The sequence below is a fragment of the Pelobates fuscus genome, chromosome 1, assembly GCF_036172605.1.
Source record: "Pelobates fuscus isolate aPelFus1 chromosome 1, aPelFus1.pri, whole genome shotgun sequence".
Taxonomy (NCBI): Eukaryota; Metazoa; Chordata; class Amphibia; order Anura; family Pelobatidae; genus Pelobates; species Pelobates fuscus.
The window spans coordinates 306374535-306399452 of NC_086317.1; the positions used below are offsets into that span (position 1 = coordinate 306374535).

The following is a 24918-nucleotide window of genomic DNA, read 5'->3' on the forward strand; positions in this document are numbered from 1 at the left end:
AAGCACTGCTAGCAGATCTGAAAAAAAGCTTCCACGAAGATGTCACAGCGCTCTGCGCAGACCTGACAGGCCGCATCACCAAACCATCGCCACACTGCAACACACCATGCTAGACCTGAAACAGCTAACCCAGCAATACGAACACCGCCTCGCTAATCTGGAGGATGCCAGGCGGAGCTCCAACATCAAAATCAGGGGATTCCCTGAGGACATCCCAGAGGCCGAACTACCGACAATATTAACTGCCTATTACCGACAATATTGATAAACAGACAGACCACCATAACCACCCCAGAAGAAGGCTTCAGAGTCCCTAAACCAAAAAGCGCACCACCCCCAGCCATGAGGGATGTCATTGTCACCCTCCGCAGAGGCAGAGACAAGGCAGCGATCATGGCTTCCCTCCGCGGCAGAACACCCTACCGCTTTGAGAGCATGAATCTCTCGTTTTATGCAGACCTGTCCAATGGCACCCTGGCCTGGTGCAGATCGCTCACCTCAGTACTCCGCGCCCGCAAGATAGATTACCGCTGGCGACCCTCCAGAGCACTGATGGTACAACGAGGATCGAACATACACACCATCCGAGATATCCAGGACGCTCCGGCCATGCTGCAATCCTTGGGTCTGCCTCAGGATTTGTTACCCCCAGAAGGACCAACTGACAACAATAAAAGCTCCCCAACCCGCACCCACATCTGGAATCCAGAATGGATCACCCCATTCCTCCCCCAAAGCTCCACACCTGACACATATGCGGCGATCACAACCTAAGGACACAGGCCACTTACCCGCAGAAGACTATAACTCGCCACCAGACTCCGGCAAGGATGCAACGCAACACTACAGAGAACACCAGCAGGGATCCATGCAGGAACAGACAGCTGCCAGACTACCTTACACCACAACATATGTACCCCAAGCTCTGGACTTCCCCCCACTGCCGGGCAACCTCCCCTCCCCTGCCCCGGCTAGGTCAGCTGAACAGAACCCTGTTGGGACTCAGGAGACTATTTTTGCTTTCACTGTACACTCCCCAATTTTGGATTCTTGTTTTATTTTTATTTACTGATGGCCCCAAGTAGGTAGAAAACCCACACTTGAAACAAGGGGCACACCGAACATGGAGAATCGCAAAAGAGGACTTTGTACACCCCACTGAGTTCACGTCCACACGGATTTGGGACCTGGCTCCACTTCCCCTAAGAGGCACTGTGCTGGACGCAACAATCTGCACGGTGGGACCGCGCTCAGCCCTGCAGGACGTGGGCCGACAGAAACCGGGTGATGTGACTATCGGGCAAGCTGCCTATTGCATATTTCCTAACCCAGATTAAATAACCATAGGTGCTCAATATAGGCTACAGAGACTCCACTGATCATTTGCAAGGTGGATCGAAGGGAGGGGGAACCATTAGCATTCCCACTTATTATTATCATCTAGTTGCTTAAATGTCAACTGAACTTACAAAAGGTACACCACCCATAACACCGCATGTACACCCACACGCTTCCAAACTTAGAAAGTTACGTGAGTCCTCTTATACAAGCATTAACCCATGTACACACCCCGGTCTCATAACGAACACATTCCAGGGCACTAATCTACACACCTGCTCATGTAGACATCGATCCTATGCACCTACATTTTTATACTCACATGATGTGTTATGACGGGGCACCCAGGGGACCACTTTCACGAGAAATACTAAGAAAGCACAACTGAATAGTCTGCAGTATGATGAAAGCTTTACACCCAGTTATCACGCTAAAACCCTAGTAAAGCATAGCAATAAAGGTGTCCAACTATTGCCTGCACTCAAAGTTACCCCACGTGTTACTTATTATTAGTTTATGCTCAGCAAGGCTTAACTCGCATATCTCCCTGGCATTCAAATACCACTTACATGTATACTACATTTTAACACACACTCATTGGTTAACATAAGAATATCTATATCTCACAAAAATTACGTTAAGACACAAGATAGATATCATATGCTAGGTCAGATATGTCAGACATGCTTAGGAGAGATGAATATACGCCTCAACAAAACACTACTGCCACAGAGCTTAACTACTCTAACCTGATTTTTTACCTAGCAGTGTACACCTGCATTCTCTTCCTTCCAGCTACTTAACTGCTAGTTTAAGCAAAACAGCAGCCACTCACTCCCTACCTAGCCAGACAAGGGTTGTCTGCCTTATTAATCAGTCTAGCATATACTTAATCCTACTGCCTTGTTTATGTTATGACTGTATATATCATCATGTTTTCCTTCTTGGTCACTCCTTTGACTACTCTTCTCTGACATATGCATATTGCTAACTTACTCAAACAAAACGAGAACCTAAACTGTGGAAATATCGATCTCTTTAAACTTAAAATGTGCCCGACTATCGAACGTATTGCAAATGTTTGCCAATTTACCCTGATGTCGCTGATGTGACACACCAAGTGTATGTGTTTATTAAGTGCACAACAAAAATAAAGAATAATAAAAAAATAAAAAAAATAGGTCTTAATGCAAAGAATTGACCCACAAGGGAGAGCAGAAAACACCGCCCACATATAGTCTATCTTCTCTCCCAAATATAACAGCCACAGCACGGTTACTATGCTAACTGCTTAGCCAACGCTGCTAGTGTTGACTAGGGTGTATAGGAACAACAGGCATGCTGTCTGTGGCAAACGTGCCTATGCCACAAGCTCCTGCAGGAGCCTGCTAGCTAGCCTCCTGCCCAAGGACTATGGGCCGTATCCAAAGACCCCGTTCAGGAGTTCACCTGCCCGGCCTCTCCAAGCAGCTTTGCCTCGCTGCACCTGGTTCGGAACTTTCCCTTCTTTGGAGCTGAACCGACCGCTAGCTCCCTGGCGGCCGATCGCATGAAGAAACCCACGAATGGTCCCCCGCTATGGAACTAATTTCAGCATGAGGACTTAGTGGGTCCCCGGTCACCTCAGCAGTACTTAGCCATGAATGGTATGGAGCTGTTTTCAGCATTAGATGACCATGCGGTTCACAGACAACTTGGTCCAGGGTTTTGAACCACTTTCCAACCAGTCAGGAGAGCGATTTTTGGAAGGTGCTTGAGAGTAAGGGGAACAAACGCTACCTGAGAGCCAGATGGAGCACCCCGGATTTCAGCTGCAAGAGCTCCTGAAAGTTGACCCGAAAGTCAATAGCACCAAACGCGCTAGAACTATTTTAGGCATAGGACCACAGGAGTGGCTGGTCAGAAATTTAACACAGTGGCGTTTCCCCGACACTGCATGAATCTGTACACTATTTGGAGAACTCGGGTGCTCTGATCAGGGATAATTGGGGATGTATGATATGTTTGGTTACTGTATATTTTTATGATGTTTTGGGGTATTTTTATATTTAATGTATTTGTGTTTGCCTTTCCTGGGAGATAATTAGCTTACCAATCTTTAACGCAATTATCTCCCAGGTACAGAGATCTCTGGGAAGGGATGGTCTTGTATTGAACGGAGCCCCATGCTGGGGCTGTGTATATAAGCAGGCAACTTGGATTTAACTAACCAGTTTATTTTCACCCTTCACTCTGTCTCGACCAGTGCTTGGGTGGAACAGCTATACAGCTAAACTCTCTGCAGGAGAGCTTTAATCACTTGAACTTGGATCCAGGACCCTGTTCCAGGGTGGAAGCGAAGGTGATACTCCGGCCAAGCTGTGGCAGCTAGGGACTGGAACATTGCTGGTGTCCTGGTGATCGCTAGGGAGCGTGTTTGGAAGAGGTACCCAGTTGGAGTACCAGGCGGTCCGGCACACTGACAAATTAAGCCAGCGTGTCGGGTTCACGGAGGACACATGCCCTGCTTGGAGAACAAGGGGCAGGGCGCATAAAAGAAGACTGCAGGAGGAGTGAGGCTGGACCAGAGTACCACCCACAAAAATGAGGAAATGGCGGCACTGGAATAGAGGGGAGTATATCTCAATATTTTATATTGACGGCATCGTATATATCTGTGATACATGGATGTACTCAATGAATTTAGGGACTGCTTAGCTCAACTTAAAAAAAAAATAATAATAATATATATATATATATATATATATATATATATATATATATATATATATTCATTAAGTTGTCAGGAATATTATAATTTTTCTAAAGATATTACAATACCTATTCCAATATATATTTGTAGTTGGGGACAATAAGCCGAGTCGCGATACTGAATATGGGTCGGGTATATACAAGTCGGTTGTGGTGTGCCGGGACTGACGTTCAGGTAGGCCTGTAAATAAAGAGGGCCTACCAAAAATGATTAGTTTGAAAAAGGGGAGCGGTGGGTGGGCTGAACCAGGCGTGAACGGCCCAGTGAGAGGGGTGGCCCGAGTTTATATAGCAGATATGTTTGTAGTGGGCCTGTTGGGGAGTTTGTGGTGCAATTCCTTCTGTGACAAGTAATATGATGAGAGAAATAAAGCATAATGTGGCAGCCGTGAAGTAGGAGTGTAACCCTGCATCAACTGGCAACTTTCTTAATGCCGAATGGCGAAGAAATTACCTGAATCAGGGGAAGGTGAGGCCCTACTAATTGCCAAGTGGCTATGAGAGGCTCTAGCTATGAATTTGACCGGGGGACTGAGGCCACCGAACCAAGTGGCGGGTATGTAGGCCTCTCGGTGACAAGTAAGAGATTCAAAACGTGTGGCCGTGACGGGTGAGGCCCTATCTAATAACCTGAAGAGGTTGAAGCAAGGCTCTAGCTAGGAGTTGGGCCGATGGGCGAATACCTCCGTGTGAGGATGGGAGTTGGCCTTGCAGGACAGAACTATGATTAAACTAGAATATGGCAAGCACCAACACCCTTTTCAGCCAGTTGATCTATCCCTAAGGAAAGTAGGGAAATAAGAACGTAGTGATTTGGGAAGTATGAGGAACGTATGTACCTGACTAATATGTGATTGAGCTTGTGGCAGGAATCTTTTACAGAGGAACCTAAAGACCCAATGGGACTGTTAATGGGAATATATCCAGTAAGGTATAAGTGCTAGCGGAAATAATGGAATAACATACCATAGGTAACGATTAAACTTCAACAGGATGAAAAGTAGAGATGGTCAACTAGATAAAAGGGGGCAATGACATATGTCGATTAACCTATTGACATATATATGTATAGGGAAGAGACACCTACTTGACTCACCTAGGTGAGTTCCTGCTGTCGACCATTCACCAGAAGAACCTGAAATATGTATGAAATATGTATGAAGTATGTTGGACACCGCTAGGGCGGAGTCGCACGCACCCTATCTGAGGTAACGGACGCACCATCCTACCCCAAAGAGGCCCCACTGCTAAAGAACCGAAAACCGCACTGCAGACATCCCCGAAAAATCCCACAACCTATTTCCCAACTCACCCGATCCCACGACAAAGACTTACGAGAAATGAACCTCGTACCAGCGACACTACCCCACACAATTGAAGACACAATACCACACAACCCACAACACATACACCATACAGCTTTGCTCTCTATATGGAACTCAAATTCCAAGTTACATAACTACCCCAAGTTACATTTAACACACCACTATATCTGTAGAACAGTGCCAATGTTGTTTTTGTATTTTTCTTTAACGATTCCTATTTTGTGTAACTGTATTTGTTAATAAAAAATGCAGCAATGGTACCAGTAGACTGCAAAGCTAATATTCATATTTGTATTAGACCTCATATTGCATGCTAGAATGCTTGCTGCAATGCCTTCATGCAAAAATTTTATTTGAATGTTGCACTGATGTTCCAATCGCGCTAAGCCGGTGAGCACAATCGTTTTAGTTTACTAATCTATCTCATGCCGCAGAATTGACAGTAACACTTGCTACATATTTTTTTTTCTTCTCTTTATTGATTCTCGTGTTTGAGACGTTGCTCTGCATAACATACACACAAAGTGCAGTTGTTTCTTCTGATATCTACTACCCAATTGTACTTGTGTTTTTCTGCAACAATTATGTAACCTACTCCTACTCACCATCTATACCTCGGAGTAGGTTAACTGTTGTTTATATTTATGCCACAGTGATATCTCAAAGCAACCCAAAAAAATAATTACAAAATAAGAAAGCTATTTATGTTCTTTTAAAAACTATATATAATTGTATAAACCACCTTTAAAAGGGAAACCCTTAAAATTACAGAGGAACAAACAAATAGCGCAAATTCTAGGTTTTGTTTTGCTTTATATCTTGGACAATCGCTTCTGTCCTTAAAGCAGGACCAGTCATGCCGAACTTACCTTTACCCAATCGATTTCTCCCTCCCTCTCTCAGGATCTGTTCTTCATTTCTTCTGGTCTGCTCTAGTTTTCTTTAAAACATAAGACAAAGTAGGGACTATTTTGTCTTATGTAGGTTTCCTACGCCTGACCAGCTATGACCAGCGGAGTGTACTTCATTTCCTGTGGTCAGAGTGATTTCCCACAATTCTCACCTTTCCTCTGTGATCTTGCGATGCTTCCTGTCAGTATTCCTGAACATCCTGTCACTTAGACAGAACGCCGACGAAACTACCGAATTTTGTCCTAACAGAATGAGAACAGTTTCTCCATTCATGTTAGGATGCAATTCGGGACTTTGTTTGGATCAGAATTTCATTTGAATGAATGAAATTCTTATCTATTTGTGCTGCGGCAGCTAAGATTACTTAGTATTAGTAAATTCTGCCCCTACTCGCTAGATCGCATGGAGGGGCATGTCTACTAAACAGTCAGCAGCCTGTGGCTGCTCACTGTAAAAAAAAAAAAAAAAAAAAAAAAAAAGGCCACTAGTGTTCCCCCTCCCGAGCCACGAGAGTGGGGGCTATTAAACTGAACGGGGACCTAGCATTTACCATCCCCCCTGGTCCCCACCCACGAGCGGCTGGTGGGGGCCCTAAATGAAAACGGGGACACATGACCTATTGTCCTACCTCCTCTCCCCCATGGGCGGCGTGTGGGTGCTAAATGTAAACCCCCCCCCCCCCCAGCAGGTGAAATGAAGTCCCCAAGCCCCTAGTCACCCCTGCACCCCAAAAAATAAAAATAAAGCCCTACCTACCCCCCTCACCCTACAAATAGTGAGGGGGGGGGGGGGGGGCAATAAAACTAAATACCTGTAAATAATAATAAAAAAAAACCAAAAAACTTACCATTTGATGTCTTTTTTCTAAAACCTTTTTTCAGTCCCCAAAAAGGCAAAACCAAACAAAAAAAACAAAACATAATACCCGTTGAACTTTGAAAATAAAATAAAAAACCAGAGCGCAAAAAAAATGTTTAAAAAAATAATACGATGAAAAAAAAACAATTCCAGAATCTCAAAAAAATGGCACCGCGCAGACTGAGCTTTATAAAGCCTTTCCACGCACTGCATTTGACGTAGAGCACTCTGATTGGTTGATTCTAAGCCATCCAATCAGAGTGCTCTGAGAGGTAAATGAAGAGACTGACAGCTATTTTGGGGTCAAGAAGGAATTTTTTCCTAGTTTGTTGCAAAATTGGAAGCGCTTCAGACTGGGTTTTTTGCCTTCTTTTGGATCAACAGCAAAAGCATATGTGAGGAAGGCTGAACTTGATGGACGCAAGTCTCTTTTCAGCTATGTAACTATGTAACTATGTGACTGGTAAGTCTCTACATTTACCAGTCACAGCACTCTGATTGGTTGGCTTAGAATCCAACCAGAGTGCTCTGAGTAATTTTACACAGCATGGGAACGTTCTTTTGAATTTTCCCATGCTGTGTAGTTTAACTCATTACAACACTCTGATTGGTTTCTTTCAATCAACCAATCAGAGAGTTATGAGTCAAATTACACAGCATGGGAAAATTGTCATTTAGGGCCCCTACCCGCCGCTCATGGGTGGGGGCTGGGGGGAGGATAATGCCTCGCCACCATTTTCATTTTGGGCCCCCACCTCCCGCTTTGGGCCCCCACCCACCGCATGAATGAATAGATTAAATTCCTGTTCGAATGAAGTGTTTGACTGGACATGCACGGGAATTTCACATCGCTAGAAAAGTCCAACAGGGACTTCATCTACCCACACAAAGACGACGGCGCCCAGGACCTAGGTCCAGGGACCAAATAAAGATGAAAAAATAAGTTACAATTGGGGGGGTGGGGGGAGTGGAGTCAGGAGGGGGTTCAAAAAAACTAAACTGGATTCGACCATGACAGTGCCGCTTTAAGGGTTAACCTTCATTTACAGTGATGCACCACCAAGAGATTTCCTAACTCTGGCCCTGTACAGGTAAACTACATCACAAAGCATAAATAGTTATATACATACATACTGACATTATCACTTCTATTTATTCCTAAAATAATACTTCCACTAACAAGTGATCTAGTGACCACATAACAAGATGGGGATTAGTAAACAGTCATTTACTGCCACAGTGACTGTCTGAAGTGTCATAGATTCACTAACACATCATTACACTGGTCTAGACAAATGTTCTCTGTAATAATGGCCTTCAGCCTGAGTAAAGCTGATATAACTTAATTCCACTTGGATATGTAACAAAACAGAATACAAGCTTCTATTATGTCTAAAAACTGTGGCCCTGACCTGCTATGACTCCTTAAACAATGAATGTTACAAAGCAAAATCGGGATTAAAAGGCAAACACTTTTGCACTGCTTTCACATGAATATTTGTACCATTTAAGAGGTTACACCATTGTGCATTGTTTGGGTAAAGGGGACACAAATGAAAGGAACTGATGCTAATTGTGATACATATGCAAATACAAAATACTTGCACTTAAAGCTCCTAAAGCTGCTTCACTAGCACAGGCAAGTGTCAGCAAAAGAGACGCCTCCCTGACCAGGGTCTAACAATCAAAATCCTCTCATTTTAGTCTGAGATCTGATCTTATTCCACAAACCTCTATCCAGCTGAAATTTTAAGTTTATCCCCCAGTCACTGTGCCACTCACCACAGGGTGGCATGTACATAAGCTCACACAGAAAAGAGTGAAACAAATATTCCTTTTAACGCATCATACCCATATGGACTCAAGAATGTATAATTACAGTGATTGTTTCAAAATTCCTGCAGTTATGTACCACTCTCTGCAAGTAGACAGGGTGCAAAGTATACTCTACACCGTAACCTTTGCAATAATGCAACCGTTTTATGATGGTCCCTGACGAAAGTGCAAACGCTGTGCACCGAAAAGCGTGTCGGGCATTATATCGCAGGGCACTAAACACTTTAAAGGAACACTACAGGGTCAGGAACACAAACATGTATTCCTGACCCTTTAGGGTTAAAACCACCATCTAGCCACCCTAGTCCCCTCTTGCCTCCTTAAATATAGTCAAATCTTACTGTATTACTGTATTAAAGTCTGCAGCTGCTTACTTTGTCCCTGTTTCATTTTGACCTGCCCACTGCCATCAACAGAAGTGGTGGCCTGATCCAATCACAATGCTTCCCCGTATTATTGGCTGAGACTGACAAGGAGGCAGGGGCAGAGCCAGCACAATTCAAGCACAGTCCTGGCCAATCAGCATCTCCTCATAGAGATGAATTAAATCAATGCATCTCTATGAGGAAAGTTCAGTGTCTGCATGCAGAGGGTGGAAACACTGAATGTTTGGATACATTTTAGGCAGCCATGACGCAGGAAGGATCTCTAACAGCCATCTAATGAGTGGCCAGTGAAGTTATCCCTAGACTGTAATGTAAACACTGCATTTTCTCTAAAAAGACTGTGTTTACAGCAAATAGGCCTGAAGGTAATGATTCTGCTCACCATAACAAATTCAATAAGCTATAGTTGTTCTGGTGCCTATAGTGTCCCTTTAAACACAATGGTGTAGTAAACCAAGGTAATTAGAAGCATGGTTTTGATTTATTAACATTTAAAACTTGTATTTTATTTGTTTTCCTTCATTCCTCTGACTATCTAGTAAGATTAAAAGGGAGGCTTTTTCTATATCTACTTTTTTCCCCAATCTATTTAAATTATTTGATTACAGCTTGAATAGCTGTAATTTTAAGCTGATATATAATGAGCAAAAGAGGCTCATTTATGACTAGTAGAATAATCTCTCAACTTGTCTCAACATACTGGAGAACTCTGTAGAGATCCTAAGTGAGCATTGCAATTCTATTCAATCTTATTCTATTTTAATCTATTCTAATGAACTAAATGTGTGGCTGCAGATTTTGAGCAAGGGCTTAATCATTATAACAGCTCTACCTTTTATACTCTGCTTGTCTCAATACTGGAGACACTTGTAGAGACCTTAAAGTTTGCATTGCAATTCTATTCAAACTTATCCTATGCTTAGTTTATTCCAATGAACTAAATGTGTGGCTGCAGAAAAGGCTAAACTTCTATACTGGCTCTGCTTACTCTAAAACAGTGAAGGTGTGACTGCAGATTTTGAGCAACTATCTATTTCCATATCAGTTCTATTTACGATTATCTGTAAACCTCAAAATCAGTCTCCACATATAGGAGATACTTACCTCAGAATTTTCAAAATAGATATCACGCCCTCTCCCTGCCTTCCTTCCCACTTAGAAATCTTAATTCATACCCAACTCCCCTACATAGGCAATCACAAATAAAGCTTGATTAGTTAGGGGATTTGGGATTCATGTCACAGTCTTCAATAGTCAGAGGCTTAGCCTAGTAGGCTTTGGATTCCAAACCTGACCTTTATTAGATTTCGGTGAAGTGTTTATTCTATGATTGTGTACTTTACATTATTTTTCAAGGTAACACCTACATACAAAGTTTTCTTTTTGTGAGTGTTACAGTTTAATTCACGATAGAAGTAGGGATTAAAAGGATAACGTAGGCACTATAACCAATACATCAAATGTAATTAGGTACAGAGATAAGAGTCCCCTGGCACGGTCCCCCCTTTCAGTATTAAATTATTTTCAAGCAGTTTAACACTGAATGCAGATGCCTGACTTTCATTAGCCCCAAATTGGATGTGTGGCTAAGCCAGAGATTAAACACTTTCTTCTAGCCATACTGATTCATGACACTCTCAGCCAATCATAGCTGCCCTTTACTGCTCAGGCCAATGCTTCATTATTAGCCAAGGCAGCAGAGGGTGGGTTGAGCTGCTGGGAGCTTTGTTATAGTATTAAAACATTAAAAATGGTTTAATGTTGAATGGACTAATGGTGCTAGGGGATTCGAAACACTGTAAGCACTTCAATGAAATGAAGCAGCTTATAATGCCTACAGTGTTCCTTTAATGGTCTGGTGTTGCTTATTTATTCGGAAAGCATAAAGCTAACTGGTTTAAACCCATTCCTAATAAACAAATATATAATCCGTGTGGCCACTTTAACAATAAGTTGCTGCTATGAAACAGCACTGAAGGCAGTAGAGCAGGCTTCCCCAAACTCCGGCCCCCCAGATGTTGCTCAATTACAACTCCCATGATTCATTCATAGAATCATGGGAGTTGTAGTTCAGCAACAACTAGAGGGCCGGAGTTTGGGGAAGCCTGCAGTAGAGAGTCCATTGCACAACATATGCACTGCTGCACCTAAAGGCTGAGTGAAAAATCTTACATACACAGGAACTTATTTTTGTGAGTGCTACTTTTAACTCTTTTTAACTGCCTTTTACGTTTTTAACTGCCTTTTACAACTTTTTAACTGCCTTTTACGTTTTTTATAATGCGCTGAAGAAAAACAACAAAGAAAACAAAAAAATAGGCAGACCAAGTGATGATATTACACACACAGTTAAAGGGACACTATAGTCACCACAACAACTACAGCTCTTTGAATTTGTTCTGATAAATAGAATCATTCCCTTCAGGCTTTTTGCTGTAAACACTGTATTTTCAGAGAAAATGCAGTGTTTACATTACAGCCTAGTGATAACTTCACTGGCCACTCCTCAGATGGCTGTTAGAGATCATTCCTGGGTCATGGCTGCCTAAAATGCATCCAAACATTCAGTATCTCCTCCCTCTGCATGCAGACACTGAACTTTCCTCAGAGATTCATTGATTCAACTCATCTCTATGAGGAGATGCTGATTGGTCAGGGCTGTGTTTGAATCATGCTGGCTCTGCCCCTGCCTCCTTGTCAGTCTCAGCCAATCCTATGGGGAATCATTGAGATTGGATCAGGCCACCACTTCTGATGATGACCGCTTGTTTTTCTGAGGCAAACAGTATGCAGATCTACAGCTTTAGGCTTGAATACAGTAAGATTTTGCTATATTTATGGAGGCATGAGGGGCCCAGAGGGGCTAGATGGTGGTTTTAACACAATAGGGTCAGGAATACAGGTTTGTGTTCCTGACCCTATAGCGATCCTTTAAAGGGACCTATAGTGTTAAAAATTATATTTGTTTTACCATGACCTCTGCCCATCCACTTATATTTTGAAAAAAGCTATTTAAGTATATTTTACTCACCTGCCTTTGCTGCTGCCCGCTCCACCTCTGTCAGCATGCACACTCCAATTCAATGCTTCTCATAACGAAGCACTGGAGACAAGAAGCACATGTGCGGGAAACCCTGCACTCCTCCAATCACAAGATCTCTATGAGAAGTAATGAATAAGGAACAACTTCTAACACGGTTATTGCTGCAGATGACAGCCACTATAGGTGCGTTTAATTCTGCAATGAAAACATTGCAGTATCTATACAGCATTGCAGGACTAAAACTACAGGGCCACTGCACACAGACTACTACATATATTTATGCGCAGCCCTGAAAAAAAAATAGAACTATTTACTTAGCTCTGTGTTTAACTGCATTCACTATTTAAAATTATGAAATATATAATAAAAAAAAATTACCCTTTTTAAGATTTTTTTGTAGTAGCAAAATAATTGAGTTGATTCAACTGCATTCATGTATCAAATATGCCTGTAATATGAACCGAAGAAATGTTTGCATACAAACAGCATTGCCCTGAGGTGTTTTTACTTTCAAATAAGTTGGTCTCCTGAATAATCTATGGCACTGTAGTCCTTCAATAGTGTACTAGCAACACTAAGCACCAAGAATAATTGTGGAGGTTAACAAAAGTACTCACAAAGATATAATGAGACTACATGGGCAGAAATAGCTCACTGGTGAACACCACTTGAGTTGTGTTTGCTTGTGTCTAAGAATCTTTACGTACTAAAGCTTATTTAACAAAATGCATAAACTGTAATGTACTTAAAAAAACAAATTGCTTTATTTAGGTTGAAATAGCTGTGACTATAGCTAAAATAAGCTATTCTGCGTCAATGGGACATGCATCCATTTAAAAAAAAAAAAAAAGTAATTTACAAGATATGCTTTAAATCAGACATGTGTCTCATTCTGAGACAGTCTGAAAAAGCAGATAAATATAATTTATTTTTATTCATATCTACCTGCTTCTTTGCCCTTGTGTTTTCCATGCCATTCCTAAGGTTACGTTATTGTGACTTTGCCAGGCATACGGAATTGAAAGATATGGCGGGAATTGAGGAGGCCAATGGCCATGAATGTTGATTATGAGTTTTCTTGGTCAACAAATCATCTAGATCAAGGGTTCCCAATTAATTTTTCCTGTGGAAAAAATTGACCCAGTATATCGACATAGTGTATCAACATCGTGGAGCTCCAACACCCGTCAAAAAACAGTAATTTTACTTACCGTAAATTCCTTTTTTCTTAGTATAGTGGCAGTACTTACAAGTGGGATGTTCCTTCCGGTGTTGGACAAGAAGCTCCCCCTTCTTTGAATATTATAGCTGTGCTCCGCCTGCTGCCTCCATATAACCTGCAAGATTGAATCACCCGCCAGTAATAAAAAAGAACCAAACGGAGACAGACTAATGCAAAAAACATTTAATCCAAATGAAAGAGGAGGGAAACCCAGAACTGCCACTATACTAAGAAAAAAGGAATTTACGGTAAGTAAAATTACTGTTTTTCTCTTCGTATAGTGGCAGTACTTACAAGTGGGATATAGCAAGACCCCTGCATACAACAAAGGGTGGGGACTCAGCAGGCCACAGCTTGCAGCACCTTACACCCAAAAGCAGCCTCAGAAGATGAAAATATGTCCAGCCTATAATGCTTGATGAAGGTATGCAAGGAAGACCAAGTAGCCGCTTTGCAGATGTCTTCAGGTGATGCTGCTGCTCTTTCAGCCCAGGAGGTTGCCATAGCCCTAGTGGAATGAGCTTTCAACGGGAATCTGAGAGGAACCCCTTTGGAGTGATAAGCCAACTTGATGGTATCTGTAAGCCATCTAGCCAGAGAGGGTCCGGAAACAGCACGACCCTTGTACTTGCCTTGAAAGTAGACAAAGAGATGATCTGAGGATCTAAACCCCTGAGTCCTCTGAAGGTAGATCTTCAGGGATCTTCTGACATCCAGGAGATGCCACTTTCTTTCCAGATCCGATGTAGGAGATTGACAAAAGGACGGCAGAATAATAGGTTGGTTAATCGCAGCCCTAGAGATAACTTTAGGCAAAAAAGAAGGCCTGGGGTGCAGGACCACTTTTTCTTGATGGAATATGGTGAACTCCGGAGAAGATGACAGAGCTCGGATCTCACCAATTCTCCTAGCGGAGGTGATAGCCACCAGGAAAGCCGTCTTGAAGGTTAGTAGCTTGATGGGGACCTGAATCAATGGTTCAAACGGTGGTTCACAAAGGGCTTGAAGAACCAGCGACAAATCCCAGGTAGGAAAAGACAATAATCTGGGAGGCCTCTTCAACCGTATGGACTTAACAAACCTTCGGACAAGTATGTTTGAGGTAATGTCACGAACCAGGAAGTGACTTAGAGCCGAAATTTGGCCCTTGAGTGTAGAGACCCCTAGGCCGGCTTCAAAACCATCCTGCAAAAAAGAAAGGATTTCCGGGATAGATGTTCTGGCAGGATCCGAACCTCGAAGAGAACACCAGGTTCATGAAGTTTCGGCTCGTTTATCCATTGGGTCTTTGAGTCCTGAGACTTCGCCAATGGGTATAGTGGTTTTCTTAGATAGCTGGGCAATCTGAATATCTACTTTAGGAAGATCTTCCCACTTTTCTTCCGACTGTAGTTTGAACAGCAGTTTAAATTGTTTAGAAATAAATGCACGTCTTTCAGGATTCTTCCATTCTCTATGAAGGAGATCCAAGATTTTAGGTGACATCGGGAAACCTTTAACCTTACCCTTGGTAGGTTCCGTTTCTTGTACAGCTGATGTTACTTCCTTAATAAAAAATTTCAGCTCTTCTGGTGGGAAGCCCTCCTCCACACTGGAAGCTAGGCTGGAAATATCCGAAGGCGAAGAAATAGAGCATTCTCCTGAAGAAACGTCAGACACCGAAGGAGATCTATTCCTTCCACGTTTCTTAGGCTTCTCTTGTATAGCCGGTTCTTGCTTCACAGAATCTTTAAAAGACTCAAACGTCTGGGACAAATTTTCCTGAAACCAGCCCAGGAAGGATGCCATATCAGTCTGCTTAGCTTTCTCTAGCAATTCCGCAGAGCACTGATTACACGTCTTTTTGCGACATCCGTCAGGCAGAGGTACAGCACATTCCAGACAACATAAGTGCTTAGATTTGCTTGTGGCTTTTTTAGGGACAGATGCTGACATCTTGTCCTTATCCGCTTTGTCTGGGGGAATAGGACTGGACATATCTGTGGATCAAACAACAAAAAAAAAAAAAATGTTTCAATAGAAATAGACATATAAACAGACGCATGCATAATAATAGATGAATGAAAGGAGAGATTCATAAAATCTCACCTTAAATCACCTAATGTCCGTGTAGGAGGGCTGGTGACACGGAGAACCAGAGCTGTACACCCACCCTTGGGGTCAGAAAGGTTCTGCACAGTTTATATACCAAATTATAAAAACCAAAAAAAAAAAATGTAAATTTTAAATTTGGCGCCAAAACCCCGGTTTCGCGCATGCACAGTTGCGTGATTCCGTGTTTGGTGGAACGCAACGCCTCCCGGCGTGCGTTCCACCACTGTGCGCATGCGAAAAGCAATCGAGGAGGACCGCCCGGGAACTCATCTTAGCAGCCACAAAAGGGAAGTACCCGGTCGCGTTCCGTAACGCTAGACCGGAAGTACTGCGCCACTCAGTTCCCACCCGGGGAACCATCGGGCAATTACCTCCCCGATCAGCAGCCTGTGCTGATCGCACCTTCTCCACCTGAACTGGGGAACCTGTCCGTCCCGTTGCCGGGACAAGAAGAACTGGCGGGTGATTCAATCTTGCAGGTTATATGGAGGCAGCAGGCGGAGCACAGCTATAATATTCAAAGAAGGGGGAGCTTCTTGTCCAACACCGGAAGGAACATCCCACTTGTAAGTACTGCCACTATACGAAGGGAAAAATGTTTGCGCTGTAGCATAAACGTTTCAAATAGCAGCGCGTAAGGTGTTTTTTCCCCCGCAAATTTTGTTTTCTGCTTTATATACACTAATGTACTTAGAAGCAGGTGTGTTTCTGTGTGTAGAGCTGGTGTCCGTATATAATTTTAGCATTAAAATACAGGGATGTGTTTGTATAAAATGTTTGCATTTGCATGCAGAGGTGTGTTTGGATGTAGTGTTGGATAAATGCGGATGTACATTTGCGTGTAGTATTGGTGTTTGAGTGTTTGTATATAATTTTAGAGTTCAAGTTCAGGGGTATCTTTGTATGTCATGTTTGCGTTTGCAGGAGTGTGTGTTGTGTTGGTGTTTGATTGCTGGGATGTCTGTACATGCACTGCCACATACATACTTACACAACACATACACAGTCATATACACACTAACACATAGAAACACAGACACACACATTGACACAAATATACACACTGGCAGACACACACACACACACACACACACAGAGATAGATACAGATACACAGACACATACTGGCAGATACACACCTTGACTCACAGGTACACAAACGGGCACATACACAAACACACACTGGCAGATCAACACACTGACATACAGATACACACTGGCAACTACACACACACACACACACACACACACACACACACAGATACACACACTGGTACAATGATACACACATTGGTACATACACACACTGGCACACAGTTGCACATACACACACTGCACTGACAGATACATTGACACAGATACACACATTGAAAAACAAATACACACACCTTTACACATAGATACACAAACGGGCAGATACACACACTGACACATACACACCTTGACACACAGACCCATAATAAAGGGGCCCGGTCGCGGTCCTAAACGGCCGCCGTGCCTGACCAGTCCCCTGTTTAGCCAAACCCATCGGGTGGCCCTAAGTGGTTGGGCTACCCTATGTGCAAATCGACACAGAACCCCAATTTTGTTCTCGCGGAACCACCAGTTGGGAAATAATGCCCTAGATCAGGGATAGGCAACCTTCTGCACTCCAGATGTTGTGGACTTCATCCACCATAATGCTCTTACACCCATAATGCTGTCAAAGCATCATGGGAGGTGTAATCCAAAACATCTGGAGTGCCGAAGGTTGCCTATGCCTGCCCTAGATAATGAGCTCTGAGGGGATTATTTTTTCTAGTCTTGAATAAATTCCAAGTCAGGACTGATACAGTTATACTTTGTTGCTAGTTGCGAAGTGTGATTAAAGGCAACTTTTCTGAAACAGTTACTAAGCCCCACAAGCGAACGCTTAGTAACTGTTTCAGAAATGCATGGAGAAAGAGACACACACTAAATGCCATAGTTTAAGTGGTGAAGCTCTGATTGGTAGAAATATTTCATCACCAATGACATAATATTATAGTACACTTTGAGATTACTTCTTGTTTAGAACATTTGATACACTTATGTAAAATTAGTAAATATGTCACTTTAGTTGGCATCATCTAGAATCCTTGCAAAAGATGTATGTGTTTTTCTTGTTTTGGTTGTGTACAGACCAACTTGTCAAAGTTTGGATAAATGTAATAAACTGTATTACTTTTCAGATGTGTCTTTTAAATGCACAATAGCAAAAGTATTTTTTAGTTGAAAATTGCAGTAAATGTTTATGTAGAATATAGAAAATATTACTTACACGCGCCACATTAGCCTATTTGTAAACAAGAAAAATTCACAGGAATTTTTTTTTGTAGTTTTAGGGCAAATCAATTGTGCTGAAAATGTTTAGTAAGAACATTACTGTACATTCATATGTTGCAACATCATCTGAATTCAGTTATAAGACGTTACTAAATTACACAGGACCCGAGTACAACTGCCCACTTGAAAATGTAAAGGATCTTTTCAGTGACCCTATCCACTTAAAGGAACACTATAGCATTAGGAATACAAATATGTATTCCTAACGCCATAGAGCCCTAGTGACCTAAACGATGACTAGGGCCCCGTTCCGCGGCAAATAAATTGTTAATTAACCATTAGTTGCTTACCTTAATGCAGCGCCGCGTTCCCTCGGTGCTGGTGATCTCACCTCCTCCATCGATGTCAGTTCCAGAGTGGAGCCAAATGCGCATGCGCGGTCAGAGGCGTGTGTGCATTCAAACCCGCCCACTGGAAAGCATTAGTCAATGCTATGGGGATCTTTTTTGATGCTGGATTCCGTGAGGATGTCCAGCATCAAATAAGTGTGATTTACTCAGTGTAAATCGCGGAAGCGCCTCTAGTGGCTGCCAGGGAGACAGCCACTGGAGCCTGGATTAACCTGGCAGTGTAAGCATAGCAATTTCTCTGAAACTGCTGTTTTCAGCTGCAGGGTTAAAACTAGGGGGACCTGGCACCCAGACCACTTCATTGAGCTGAAGTGGTCTGGGTGCCTATAGTGGTCCTTTAAGTAATTTGGGGAAGTCTAGATTCCCCACTAAGCACTAATTAGGGTTTACACTAACCTAGAAATTGTCAAGGAAAATCCATATTTAAAAAAAAAAAAAGGATTATTTAGTCATAACCTCATAATTTTGTTTTGTAAATAACCTTGTAAATTATAACGAATATATATCTAACCCTAAAAAAAATTACTGCTATATAAAATAGGTACAATAAAATAGAATATATATATACTGTATTATTCAATGTATTCAAAAACTAGTGCTTTGTTTTCATTTCTTTAGAAACCAAAAGCTACAAAATATTTAAAAACAAATGAATTTCAGTCATTTGAACTCCAAAAAAAAGATAACTTATAAATACAATTTCTGCTGTATGCTGCATAAGCAATGTTACAAAACAAAGTTCTACTAATAAATAATTGCAGATAACTATTCCAATTGGCCAGAGAACATCAAGCTACAGATGGTGGACAAGTCTGCACCTAACTCTTATTAAAGATTACTATAAACATCTGGCTTACAGTCAAATCTAGTTATAATTATGCTTCTAGCTTGTCTTGTCATGCAATTCCTGTGGGCATACATGGCAGGCAACAGTCTCACAATGATCTGGAATGCTTTACTTCTGCAAAAATAAATTGATTTTGAGCTATATTTTCCTGTGCATGCAAATACTTTTAATATCAAACCATTGCTTGCTCTGGAGTCTAAAGCTATGAGTAACATTTATAACAAGGATAAGGGAATTTTCCCTGCAAGCTTACCCACATGTTTGGTCATATCCCAATAGAACTGCTGAAATCGGAGAAGCATAGTAGAAACACAATTACTAAGAGGGTTATTCACAAAGTGAGAATCCAACATGAATTTCAGATTTAAGGTCAAAATACTGGAAACATTTTCTAAGTTAGCTTTGCTTCTTTGACCCATGATTAAAAAAATACTGAATATACACTTTAGTGAATAACTAAGAAAGCAAGCGCACGTAAATCGCATATATTTTGCCATTTCGAGTGAGTGCTGCAATTGCTCTCAACACGTTTATACTATCAATGTACTGCAAAAAAGTTAACACAGGGATAAAACTGGAAAGTAAAAATGTTAAAGGGACATGCATCATATGACAATCAAATGTACAAACAAGCAAGCAAATACATTTAAACATATATACAACCCAAAAAAAGCAAGAAAAACCTTGAAAAGTATTTATAAACTTACTAAAAACCTGGTTAGATTGCATTGTTAGGCACACATCTCAGATAGGATTTTTTTTTTCCTTTCCCCCCTTACTAACTAATCTCAATTTCATACCATTACACTAATTACACCTCCCCAACCTCATCTGGATGTTGCAAGAAAAAGAGATCTTATCAACTGCATATGTGAAAATCTGTCAGGCATTTCGAGCATTCTTAGGGATAGGACACTGACTGGTCTCCTCTCTCCCCCTCACCTCCCACCCCCAGAAGTGGGTGTGGAAAGCAAAGGAAAGAAAAATTAGTAAACATAAAATAAAAAATACACTTTTTATATTTACCTGCTTTTTTCAGCCTGCAGAGTGAGGCAATTGAGTAATTCATAGCGAATTCTTTTGAATAAGTTGTCTCAAAGTAATGCATGTCCCTTTAAGTAAAAAACAATGCTAAAGAAAATGGATGCAGGCTGGGGCGCAGTAGACAGAGCACAGAGGACAGAAGACACTGCACAGAGGACAGAGAAGTGAGGGCGACAACATGCAGACCAAGTGATGTACCATAAAAGCTGCTGGTAATGTGAAAGATGCAATTGTACTTCATAGTATGTGGATCAGATAGAAATTGTGTGTAAATGAGTCAGTGTTTGACTATGGAGTGTGTATATAAGTCATTATGTGTTTGTGGGTACGTGTGTCAGAGTGTGCAGTGTACATTGGTGGGTGGGTGTGTGTGTGTAAATGCACAGTATGTGAGTCAGTAACCGTGTGTTGCATTGTGTATGCCAAATAAAGTGTGTATGTAGGGTTCCGTTTAAAGGACAAGTTTTAATTAAAAATTCAATAATTTTACTCAATTTATGGGAATTTTGCATGTATTATGCATATATACATATACGCACGTACACTGGTCAGACATGCTTTTAAAACCACCTGCTTAATATTGTATAGGCTCCCCACGTGTTGTCAAAACAGCTATGATAATTCGTGGCATGGACTTCAATCTCTGAACATGTCCAGTGGTAACTGGCACCAAAACATTAGCAGCAGATCCTTTAAGTTGTGCAAGCTGCGAGGTGGGGCCTCTATAGAATGGATTTGTTATGCCTGCACATCCCACAGATGCTCAATCAGATTGAGATCTGGGGAATATGGAGGCCAAGGCAAAACCTTGAACTCTTTTTCGTGTTGCTCAAACGTATACTGAACAGTTTTTGCAGTGTGGTAGGGTGCATTTTATCCTGCTAAAAGAGGACAATGCCATCAGGAAAAACCTCTGCCATGTCTGCAACAATTTCTAGGTTTGTGGTATGTTTCAAAGTAACATCCAAATGAATGCCAAGACCCAGCAGAACATTGCCCAGAGCATAACACTGCCTCCACCAGATATCTGCCAAACCCAGACTCACCCATCAGGCTGCCCAACAGAGATGCGTGATTCTTCTCTCCACAGACCATTTTACAACTGCTCCAGAGTTTAGTGGTGGCACACTTTAAACCACTCAATCCAATGCTTGGTTATGTGAGGCTTGCATGCAGTTGCTCGGCCATGAAAACACATTCCATGATGCACCCGCTGCACAGTTTTTGTGCTGATATTAATGCCAGGGAACACTCTTCAGCTATGGAATCAGCAGAGCGTTTGTGACTTTTACACACCTTGCGCCTCAGCACTTGGTAACCCTGCTCTGTGACTTACTGTCTCTATACACTGGTTGATGGGTGGGAGCCCTAATATTAATAAAATTGGTGGGAGGACCTAGTGCCCTCAGCCCCCACAGATGGGGGCTGTAATTATACAATGAGGGGGTGACATGCCACCCCCCTAAAAAGTTTTATGTCAATCTCCCTGGGTGGCCAAGGGATTCCAATCACCTAGCCATGCCACCTAAAATAAATCAAAGTCTCTAGCTACAACCCCTCATCCCAATAAGAATGTAAAAGGCAATAAATCTTAAAACCTGTCAAAAAATGTATACTTACCATCATTCTTTCTTCTTCTAATTCTTCTGTTCTTTAGCCCCAAAATGCCAAATACAAATCATAATTCCTTACGCAGCTAATGAAAATTGTAAAATACTTGAATCGGAAAAAATGTAAATAAAAAATCCAGCCAAAAATTAAAAAACAAAAAACGCATCGCAAATAAAAGTACCCCATCTTCACCCAAGGTGGGCTCATCACAGACTGGGTGCGGATTACGAGGAAAGCCATTATATAAGCTTTGCCACGCTATGTCAGCTATTGCAAGGTGTAGGAATATTTCCCACACTTTGCAATAAAAGTTAGAACTAAGTCAACCAATCAGGGCACTCTAACAGCCAAATCTTAAAATAAGTCTTACCCCACCCTCCCCCAATGAATAATAGACTAAACCCCACCTGATGTCTCCCCACCCTTTATTTTACAAGTACCATCTAGCGACTGGGTGCGGTGTATATTTTTTCTATTATAGTAATATCTGTGTCTTATTGCCTTGCATAGGCTTTTTATTTACTTATTATTATTTCATTCTTTTTACTTTAATTTACTTTTATTTTGTTGTGGTGGTTGGCTAGCAAGCACTGGCCATTCAGGTGCAGCATTTGAGCTGAAATCCGGACCAAATTCAGATAAGTAGAGAAGTCAAGATAAGTGGATTAGACTAGCACTTTAGTTCCTTGGACAAGTAGATTAACAAAAAAATATCAACACCTTTAGATTTCCTAAGTACAGACTACTTAGTCTTATTGTAAACCTGAGGTTGACAAAAAGGCAGGATTGGCCACAGGTAGTTCCCTCCATCTCACTACACAAAAAGGCGAAAAGGGTAGACACTATTTACCTAGTACCTAACCTACAGTGATTTTCACAACATCCTGTACATATGGAACATAGTACACCCAAAGTCTTAAAAAAAAAAAAAAAAAAGACGTGCTCACCATCATGTGGAGGAGAAAGAGTAAATCTTTCTCAATTTAAAAGTGATTTTTTTTTTTTTTACTATGTTATAGTTACAAACATTGGTGCACTCATAACTTATCGCTTACTCTGTGTTTTTGTTTTCTTACTGGTGTTGCATTAAAGGAACACTATAGGGTCAGGAACACAAACATGTATTCCTGACCCTACAGTGTTAAAACCACCAACAAGCCCCACTGCCCCACCCTTGCATCCTAAATACAGTAAAATCTTACTTGTATCCAAGTCTGAAGCTGCTGCCTTTGTCTGTGAACTGCCTCTGACATTATCAGAAGTGATTCTCTCAACCAATCACAATGCTTTCCCATAGGACTGGCTGAGTTTGTCAAAGAGGCAGATCCAGGGCAGAACCAGCACAAGTCAAACACAATCCTGGCCAATCAGCATCTCCTCATAGAGATAAATTGAACCAATGTATCTGTATGAGGAAAATTCAGTGTCTGCATGCAGAGGGTGGAGACATTGAATGTTGTGATGCACACTAGGCAGCACTGCCCCAGGAAGCACCTCTAGTAGCCAGCTGAGGAGTGGCCAGTAACATTATCACTAGGCTGTAATATAAACACTGCATTTTCTCTTAAAAGACAATGTTTACTGCAAAAGGCCTGGAGGTAATGATTCTACTCACCAGAACAAATGCAATAAGTTGTTGTTCTGGTGACTTACACTTACAATTCAGAACAGTGTTTCAGAAGATTTTCTGACTTCCAAGTGTAAATCATTTTCCAAGTTATTCTGGTTTTAAAGCTGAATAGAAAATTGACCCCCTAGGCTGGATAGTAACATTGAGACGCCAGGTTATATTTAAAAATTATTATTACATTCTGAAAATAAACTGTGGAAATGGTATTGCTTAGTTTCAGAAAACCTGGCTGATAACATATTTGGTGGATTAAAGTGATATTTTAAAGGCATTACTCACAATGCTATTTACATCTACAATTCATTAACAGAGTCATTCATACCATATTTATAGTTGCATTTAATTACACAAGTTGGTGAAAAAGCAAATTAAAATCAGGTTTCTCAAGATGACATTTTCACACAAGACTGTGTGACAACCATTTACATTTAAACAGATCAGCCTAATCTGAATGTTCCAATTACTGCCCACACACAGTTCAAGCCGCCTACAGTGAAGGACAACTTGACCATGATGGTCTAAAATGTGAATCTTATTGCAAAATGGGCTAAGCAGAACTGTTCTTTTATTAAACTTACTAATTTTAGTATATAGCTGGTGGCAATTTAAACAGAAGATAAAATTATCTCTCAAAACAGTGAAAATCACGACAAAAAAAGCCCATGTTTATTCTTCAATTAATGGATTACATTTTACATAGGTTTCATATTCCCAGCCTTGATAAATACAGGTTTATCTAGAATTACATTGTGGTTGCCAAAAACAAAACCAGATAGTCAAACTACTATAATCTTCTAAAAGTAATTCCTAAATTAAATACAGGTTTCAATTATAGCCGTGTTCCTGGGATAGCAGGTATTTGTTTTAAAAACATAAAACTGTCTATAGCTGTAAAAGTGCTCCTCCACCAAGTAATTTACATTCAAATACAGGCAGTATTTATGGCAATATTGCAGAAAAATGAGTAATTAGTGATTTCATAACCAGAGACTTACAGGGAACACAGGAAAGTGACAAATAACTAATACAGCACTCTGTAGTGGTTATGGTGCTAAGACCATCCCTTTAAATAATGGCACCAAATGGAATGAGACAGCTTAAACATGCCAACAATTCCTTTTTTTGTACTATTTAAATAAATGGTTAGATCTATTAGAAGTCTTGTGGGATACGGGTAGTTTGTGATTTTCATAAAGATAAAGGATACTAGAAAGCTAGGGTGAATAATCAGGTGTCTAATACGGATGTGATGTATTTTGCATTCTGATGATGGATTACTATTTTGGAGTGTAAAATCCACAACACACT

The 24918-nt window shown here is 41.3% G+C and overlaps 1 protein-coding gene across 3 annotated transcripts in view; it reads right to left on the reverse strand.

Annotated features, from left to right (window-relative positions):
- Positions 1-24918, reverse strand: part of NCK2 (NCK adaptor protein 2) — an 89236-nt gene that overhangs the window by 41940 nt on the left and 22378 nt on the right. The window contains exon 1 of one of the 3 annotated variants that reach the window (XM_063458247.1): positions 18064-18096. The exons of the other annotated variants lie outside the window; for them this stretch is intronic. The gene's annotated coding sequence lies outside the window, so the exon portion shown is untranslated. Of the gene's footprint in view, positions 1-18063; positions 18097-24918 lie in introns of those variants that run through there. 3 annotated transcript variants of the gene reach the window in all.